General features: G+C 41.1%; 1 long non-coding RNA gene across 4 annotated transcripts in view; it reads right to left on the reverse strand.

Moving 5' to 3' along the window:
- The window catches only part of LOC130835799 (uncharacterized), a 71,693-nt gene extending 69,080 nt beyond the window's left edge, over positions 1 to 2,613 (reverse strand). For 3 of the 4 annotated variants that reach the window (XR_009049037.1, XR_009049035.1, XR_009049038.1), the window contains exon 1: positions 2,325 to 2,613. This is a non-coding gene — a long non-coding RNA (uncharacterized LOC130835799). Of the gene's footprint in view, positions 1 to 2,314 lie in introns of all 4 variants that reach the window. The other variant, XR_009049036.1, reaches the window with a different exon arrangement.
- Between the last annotated feature and the right edge of the window lie 6,801 nt (positions 2,614 to 9,414).

Here is a 9,414-nt window from a genome sequence, read left to right on the forward strand (position 1 = left end):
CCCTTCTCAGGGAAGCTCACATGTGCTGACTAAGAAAGGTAGGGATGTAAAGATGCAGTCATTTGTGCCCACCATGGGACAACTCTGATTTACTCAAGAGCTCTCTGCTGGGTTGCCCAGCCTTGACTGGGTCTCTATTACAGCCTGACCTCTCCCTCTGCCCATTCCTGCTTTCCCCACTTCCCTTTCTCATGTATTAATTCCTAATAAACATCTTGTGCTGTCACCTTCTCTTCAGAGTCTGTTTCCAGAAGCCCCAAGACACAACACCACCTCATCAAAATACATCATCATGCATGACAAGCATGACAATTGTCTAGGCTCCAGGGAAAAAAAAAGAAAGCATTTGTCTAAATGGAAGAGACCATTTGGCTCTCTTTCTAATACATACAGCTTATCCCTGCTGAAAGTGAAAGGATCTCTTCATCTTACAGCGATCATCAACCAGTGAGCCTTCTCTCCTCAGTCAATTCCCAGCATAATATGCATTTTTATCACTCCCAACTCCACCTATGTGGCCAAAACCTTTGCAACAATTCCCCGCCCTGCAAGTACTCTCACCCCCACCACCAACCTAAGAGCATCAATAGCATTGTATGCAAAACTGGTCCACTGGGAGAGCAATGGGCCAGCATGGTGGTCAGTGTGATTGGCCTTCCCCTTCAAAAGGTGTGTACGAGGGTGTTAGGCACACCCATCATGAAAACACAGAGAAATTCAAAACTGGTTCCCCATAGGGGAGGGGCTGGAAAGCCCCCCTTTAATAGACCCATACTATCCCAGCAATCTCAGAGTGCTTAAAATATTAACACGAGCTGACATTTCAGGATTCATCCAGAGAGCTTCTCATTTTCCTATTTTGACCCATAACACTGACCTGGAACATAATATTTACATTTGCTTCTTAGGGCTGCCATAACAAAGTGTCTGGGTGGCTTAAAACAATGAATTTATTCTCTCACTGTTCTGCAGGCTGAAAGTCCAAAATCAAGGTGTCTGCAGGGCCATGCTGTCTCTGAAAGCTCTAGGGGAGGAGTCTTCTTTGCATATTCTTAGCTTCTGATCATGGCCAGCTGTCCTCGGTGTTCCTTGGCTTAGAGCTGCGTCACTCCAGTCTCTGCCTCCATCACCACATGGCCTTCTTTGTGTGTGTGTGTGTGTGTGTGTGTGTGTCTTTATACAGCATTCTCTTCTCTATGTGTCTCTCTTTCCCTCTTCTTATAAGAACACCAGTCATATTGAATTTAAGACCCTACCCTAGTCCATTATGATCTTACCTTAACTTGATTACATCTTCAAAGACCTTATTTCAAAATAAGACCATATTCACAGGTACCAGGGGTTAAGACTTGAACATATCTTTTGTGGAAACACAATTCAACCCATAAGAATACTACAGGGACTTCCCTGGTGGCACAGCAGTTAAGAATCCGCCTGCCAATGCAGGGGACAAGGGTTCAATCCCTGGTCTGGGAAGATCCCACATTCCGTGGAGCAAATAAGCCATAACATGCGTCACAACTACTGAGCCTGCGCTCTAGAGGCCGTGAGCCACAACTATGAGCCCATGTGCCTCAACTACTGAAGCCCACGCGCCCTAGAGCCCACACACCCCAACAAGAGAGGCCACCGCAATGATAAGCCTGCACACTGCAACGAAGACCCAATGCAGCCCAAAAAAAGAATAGTGCAATACATCAGCAAACCCTAACATTCTTTATGGAATACAATTCACATATTTTCTGTTTACTAATACTATTGATGAGATACTGTAGGAACCACACATACACACACAGTACACGTACATACATATACACACATACACACACATACACCCATACATATACACACATATACATACACACATATACACACACATACATACACAAACATACACAAACACACATACACACATGTACACGCAATATACATACATCCACATCCACATCCACACAAACACATACACACACATACACATTTTGGCCTCAGCCTGAAAGACTGACCACTTAGGCTTAGAATGAGGGAAGAGCTAATTTTAGAAACATTTTAACCATAGTTCATCAATATTAATAACCATGTAGCTAGTATAGTAATCTGAATTTTAAGAATTGCATCTGTGACATTTTACAGAAATTCTTTATGCCTATAGTTACAATCCGTTAAGTCTGCCTGCCTGACCTTAAGTAAGCCAAGGAAGCTACTTGAAAATGCATCAAGAAGGCTCTTTTCTTTTTTTTTACAAGCTACATAAACATTAAAGACTTGTGAGCTTTCTGGAACAGTCTTCCATGTGTAAAGATAAAGCGTGACTTACCACGACTTACCACTGGGGCTTGTATTTGAGCTGTTTCCTAGCAGTGTGCTGGATTTCCACGGATCCTCCGAGCGCCGTCCTGGTTGGCCACTCAGGGGTGTGATCTCGGGTCGTGGAATAGCGTGGAGCTGACTGGCCTGCGGGTGACCTCATCTGTTCCATGCTTTCAACGCCTGATTTATTCAGGCCTGGATTAGGCTGGGTTCTCCTTAAGGTCACAAGTGAAACTCATTTTCATTTGAAAGCACTTTCAGTGTAAAGAACAGGTGACATATTTCCTTCAAAGCACATCAGCGCGAACACGATTATGGAGTTGTTTTTTGAAGCATTCCCTAGTGGTAAGTCAGGTCGCTAGGTTTCTACATGTTGGGCCGTCAAGTTCAGTCAAGCCATGACACGTTTTGCTTTACTTTGATAGAACTTATCCAGAGAGCATGGGCATTAAGCATGATACAGAGACAAAATAGCATCTTTGTTATAGGCTGGATGCAAACACTATCATTCTCCTTGAAGATTTTTTTTTCAATAAATTTTTTTATTATTTTATTTTTTGGCTGCATTGGGTCTTTGTTGCTGCACAGGGGCTTTTCTCTAGTTGTGGCGAGTGGGGGCTACTCTTCATTTTGTAGCGTGTAGGCTTCTCATTGTGGTGGCTTCTCTTATTGTGGAGCACGGGCTCTAGGCGCATGGGCTTCAGTAGTTGCAGCATGAAGGCTCAGTAGTTGTGGCTCACAGGCTCTAGAGCTCAGTAGTTATGGCACATGGGCTTAGTTGTTCCGAGGCGTATGGGATCTTCCTGGATGAGGGCTCGAATTGGTGTCCCCTGCGTCAGCAGGCAGATTCTTAACCACTGTGCCACCAGGGAAGTTCTGAAGATGTTTTTTAGAGACTTTATTCTATTATCCTAATCTCAAATAAGAGGTGTTTCTAAGATCAAGACTATCTGATAGACTCCATTCATTATTTTGATATTTGCAGCAGAGCTCATCACCAAGTGCCATAGACTAATATCAGTGCTTATTGTAATTCCTGGGATTTAAGTTTTCTTCAAAATCGATGGCAACTTGGGATATAGGCTACAGCCGTAAACCACCCATGAGGTGATATTCTAGGGAAACTATTTCTCCAAGTCATTATTGAGTCATTGATTTTGTTTCCATCACCTAGATTTTCATTGCATGGCTTTATCTCTGGGACAGACCACTTAGGTATGAAACTAACTACCCATGTGGACCCTGGGTAACGGTCTTTACATCTCTGAGCCTCAGATTCCTCATTTATGAAATGAGATGATAACAGTACTGCAGAGGGTTAATTGAAGCTTTTCAAAGTTTGTGTCTGTAAAAGGCTCATATCGGTGCCTGACAGATAGTAATCACTCTACGTGTTAGCCATCCCCAGCAAAGGCAGAGTTTTTCTGTTTTGTTCACAGCTCTATAGCCAGCATGGAGAATATTGCTCTGTACACAATAAGCATGCTTTAATTTGTTTTTTGAAACTTAATGGATATTTGACCTTTATTAAAGTTGCTAGTACTTAACATTGGACAATAATGTTCTAGCAGCCTAAGTACATAAAATATTCAACTTTCCACATCACAGAAGTGACACGGTTTTCACTATAAACATTTATTTCACTAACTCTTGGGTACAAGATCATAACCTAACACATCATTATCCACCACAGATGATGTATGAACGAGACTGTCTGCCAGGGAGTGTCACATTTCCTTCTCTGATGCCTCTTTATGTATGTATAACTGCCATGCTCCAGAAAAGATTTCAGGCAACTTCATAAACATATGCCAGCCAAACTGCATTAGACTTTCAGTTCCAATACACACTCTTAAATGATACAGAGACATTCTCCTACTTTTTTTCCCCAATATTTATTTATTTATTTATTTAGGCTGCGCCGAGTCTGAGTTGAGGCACCTGAGCTCTTCCTGGAGACATGCAGAATCTTTAGTTGTGGCATTAGGACTCTCAGTTGCAGCACGTGTGCAGGATCTAATTCCCCAATCAGGGATCAAACCTGGGCCCCTTGCACTGGGAGTGAAGAGTGTTACCCACTGGACCCCCAGGGAAGTCCTTCCTACCTCTTAGGGAGATCTAAAACTTGTATGTGTCAGTTGTTTTTCTCTTTCATAGGGCTGAGGTTTATGGAGAATAGAGGGTGGGGACATTTAATATTTAAGGACAGAATGAGTGGGATACCTAGTGCCATTTGCCAAAACGTGAATCAGGAATGACATTAACAAGTCATAAATTCCTGACTGACAGAACAGCCTTTCTACAGAGTGAGGCTTTAGAAGCTCACCCCATAGGTGGAAAAAGACAGGCGCCTAATTTTTTTTTTGTTTCGCACTTGTCAAGGTGTGAGTGAGAAAACCCACAGCACATTGAGTAACTGGCTGATGTGGAAGATCCTTTCTTCAATGGTGCATGAATTTTGGAAGAGATTGCATTCTGTCTATGCTAAGTCACTCCATGCGAAGTGACCTAGAACAGTGTTAAAAGGAATGAGGTCATTTCTACACAGCATGTGTATCATAGGAAAATTCTGAGATTTGCTTCACGCAATGTTAGAAGTTACCAGGAAACTGGACACTCAGTATTACTCCGGTAATGGACTGAATTTCTCACCTTTTTCTCTGCGGTCCTGACACACGGTGTGGACCAGCACAGCTGCCTCATACCATCCTTCCCCTTGTCCTCCCACTTTCCCTTCCTCAGTGCGGCGATGCCTGCCCAGCTCCTCCCTCTCTAACCCCTCTTCTCTTCCTCTCTCCTGAGCTCTGACGTGGAGAATGTAATAGTCACTGAACTGCAAACCAACCTTATTTGGCAAATACTAATTTACATATAGCCGATTGAAGACCAACAGGTGTTTCTATTTTGGACTAAAGTAAAAATAACACACACGCACACACACACACACACACACACACACCCACATTTTTAAGAAGCGTTCTTTGTTTCAAATCTTCCTGCACATAATTGAGAAAATATGAGGAAGAACATTAAAAAAACTCTAAGCTATAAGGTCAAAATCTAAAGAGAGTTATATTTATTCTCAGAGAATCAACACAAGATGCTAGAGATATTTTTCTCTCTCTCATCGCTCCGTATTCAGAAGCTCTTACTTTGCTACCTTTGGAAATGTTTTGTCGTGCTGTGGTGCCTCCCATTCAGTTATTTTTCTGACAGAACTTTCCCACCGCCAAACCCTTTCAAGGTGTTTATAAAATGTCCTCTTGAATGGAAAGAGAGTGAAAAAAAATTTTTTTTAGCGGGAGATCATTTCGGTGTTTTAGAGGTAATGTTTTAGAAAGGTAAACTGCGGAGGGGAGGTGTTGCAAAGGAGAAACATCAGGAGAGAAGTAACTTGAAGATGATTCCCGTGTTTCTAGCTTCAGAACCCTGGTCCACGGTATTGCCATTAGCTGAGACAGAGAACAAAGTGGGAGGGAAATAGTGCTAAAAGTAGAAAACCGTGTGTTATGTTGGGTTGGCCAAAAAGATCGTTCGGGTTTTTCCATACAATGACATGGAAAAAACCCGAACAAACTTTTTGGCCAACCCAATACTTTGGGACAGGTTAGGTTTGAGACACCTGAAAGACATTCTTGCACACATTTCCAGAAAGTTGATGCAAATTTGGGTCTGAAGTTCACAATAAATCTGGGCATATAGACCTTGGAACCATCCAAATACAGGTTAAGTATGAACTTAACCTCTGGCAAAAGTTGACTAAGCAAGAAGGTGGCCAAAGACAGCTCTTTGGGGAACATGAGGAGCCCAGGCAGAATACTAAGAACAGCCAGAGAAGGAAGAAGAGAGAAAAACTTGCCACAGAATCCAAGGTTGGAGGCTGTTTCAAGAAGAGATTGAATACCGCAGGATGCTGCAGACACCAGGTAGAAGGAGTGCTCAGCAGAAGGCTTTTTGGCAGTTAGGAGCTCACTGTTGACCACTGAAAAAGCGATTTCAGCAGATGATAAAGTAGCTTCAGTAGGTGGTATAATAAAGCCAGATAATACTGCACTGAGAGGTAAATGGGAGGAAAGAAATTTCAATAGTCATGTCTAAACCCTTGTCTCAGCTGGGTTTTTATTGTTTTTTTTCTATGAGATTTATGTTGGAAAGTTTGCCTTACTCTATAGAAAGTCATTACAGGCTGATGTTTAAAATATATTTAGGACTTCCCTGGTGGCACAGTGGTTAAGAATCTGCCTGCCAATGCAGGGGACACGGTTTCAAACCCTGGTCTGGGAAGATCCCACATCGCGGAGCAACTAAGCCTGTGAGCCACAACTACTGAGCCTGTGTGCCACAGCTACTGAAGCCCTCGCGTCTAGAGCCCGTGCTCTGCAACAAGAGAAGCCAGCGCAATAAGAAGCCCGCAACAAAGACCACAACAAAGTAAATAAATAAATTCATAAAAAGAATAAAACAAAATAAACTGAAATAAAATATATTTATCTAGGGAATTCCCTGACAGTCTAGTGGTTAGGACTCAGCTCTTTCACTGCCAGCACTTGGGTTCAGTCCCTGGTCGGGGAACTAACATCGCTCAAGCGGCACAGCATAGCCAGAAAAAAGAAGTTTAAAAGCATAAATAAATAAATAAATAAATAAATAAATAAATAAATAAAATATATTTATCTAGCTAGTGGGTTAGGTAAAAATATGTCAGGTACAAGAGATCAACATGATGGAAAAGACAAGGCTAAGTGTAGGAACCTTAGACAAAAAATGAAATAATATTAACATAGGCACGTAAAATAAAAAGGGGGACGTTCAAAAAAAAGTTTCCTTCCACCTCATTGCCATTTATCATGTGTTTACACTCACTATGTGATTTAGAACCACATTATGTTAAGGACTGCTGAGAAAATAAACGATTCTGACCTTCAGCCTTATTCACAGATCAGAAATATCGCGGAAGATCATGTCATTCAGACACTGTCTTGATAGGCACATAATACAATATAAGCAAATCTACATATGAACTTTTTATGTGAATCTTTTGACAAATCCCTGAGCACAGAAGCCTAACTTTAAAAACGAACAGGGGGACTGGATAAAATAAACTGTGGTGCATCCAGAAATGGAATGTGATTCAGCAATGAGAAGAGATGATCTATCAAGCCGTGGGAAGACACTCTGGAAAAGCCTATGGGGAAAATTAAAAGAACAGTGGTCACCAGGGGTTAGTGGAGGAAGGGATAAATGGACAGAGCACAGAGTTTTTTAGGGCAGTGAATGTACATCAGATGATACGATGATGGTGGGTATATGTGGTTATACATTCGTCCAAATCCATAGCACGTACAAAACGAAGAGTGAACCCTAATGTAAACTATGGACTCTGGGTGATTATGATGTGTCAATGTGGGTCCATCAACTGTAACAAATTTTCCCTCTGGTGGGGATGTTGACAGTGGGGGCGTCTATGCATGTATGAGGGCAGGAGGTTTATGGGAAATCTTTGTTCTTTCCTCTCAACTTTACTGCCAACCTAAAACCGCTCCCCCCAAAAAGTCTTAAAAAATAATAAAAGGAAGGTGGGTAGCACTTAGAAGTAAAAGCCTAATGATGGTTGAACTATCATATCAAAATATATCCATCCATTCAATTGATTTGTTTATTGTTTTCACCCCCTACTCTGTTCCATCAACTGATCTAATCACAGTGCAGGCAGGAGGCGGTTCAAAATATAACACAGTTTTTAACCTCCATGTGCCAGGTACTCCTCTAAGTTCCAAACGTGTATTATCCTTTCATTGCTGTTGTCGTTGGCTGGTTTTTTAATTTTGGTTTTTTGTTTGTTGGTTGCTTGGTTGGTTTTGGTTTTTTTGGCCCCACCATGCAGCTTGTGGGATCTTAGTTCCCTGACCAGGGATTGAACCTAGGCCCTTGACAGTGAAATCGCGGAGTCCTAACCACTGAACCACCAGGAATTCCCCCTGAATGATCTTTTTAATTCTCATAGTAACACTATGAACTTGGTCAGGAGCAGGCCATGTTTTATGGGCCCTGAAGCTTACACAATTTGAGGGACACAATTTAAGGAGAAGAATATTGTCAACCACTGCTATTAGTGTGGTCTATAAGATCATTTTCCCTAAAAGAGTTCACAGTCTGATATTGGGAGAAAATGCAAACACTAACTAAAAAAGATACATGCATCCCAATATTCATAGCAACATTATTTACAACAGCCAAGATCTGGGAGCAACCTAATTGTCCATCAACAGATGACTGGATAAAGACGATGTGGTAAAGCTACACACACACACACACACACACACACACACACACACACAATGGAATATTACTCAGCCACAAAAAAGAATGAAATGTTGCCATTTGCAACAACATGGATAGACTTGGAGGATGCGTAGGGTGTAAGTCAGACAGAGAAAGACAAATATTGTATGGTATCACTTATCTGTGGAATCTAAAGAGTAAAACTAGTGAATATAACAAAAAAGAAGCAGCCTCATAGCTATAGAAAACAAACTAGTGGTTACCAGTGGGGAGAGGTGAGGGTGGAGAGACAGGGTAGGGTAGGGGATTAAGAGGTACCAACTGGCATGTATAAAATAAATAAGTTACAAGGACATACTGTACAGCACAGAGGATACAGCTAATATTTTATAATAACTATAAATGGAGTATAACCTTTAAAAATTGTGAATCACTATGTTGTACACCTAAAATATATAATACTGTAAATCAACTATATCTCAATAAAAATAATAATAATAAAATAAAATACAAAAAAAAAAAAAGAAGAAGAAAAAGAATCCATCGTCCTGGCACTGAAACAGCTAATCTAAGCTTTGAAAGAGATATTTATTCAACCCCCAATAATTATGAGCACCCGCTCTGTGCGAGACATTGTTTTAGGTCCTTGGGTGAAACAAAGATCCTTGCTCTTGTGAGGCTTCTGTTCTCATACAGGAGACAAAAAATAAATAAATATAGTGAATAAATATAGAGTATATTAGGAGTTGATAAATGCTTTAGGAAAAAAAAAAGACTGAAGGTACAACATTGTAAATCAACCATACTTCGATAAAAAAAAATTTT

Source organism: Hippopotamus amphibius, chromosome 14, assembly GCF_030028045.1.
Source record: "Hippopotamus amphibius kiboko isolate mHipAmp2 chromosome 14, mHipAmp2.hap2, whole genome shotgun sequence".
NCBI lineage: Eukaryota > Metazoa > Chordata > Mammalia > Artiodactyla > Hippopotamidae > Hippopotamus > Hippopotamus amphibius.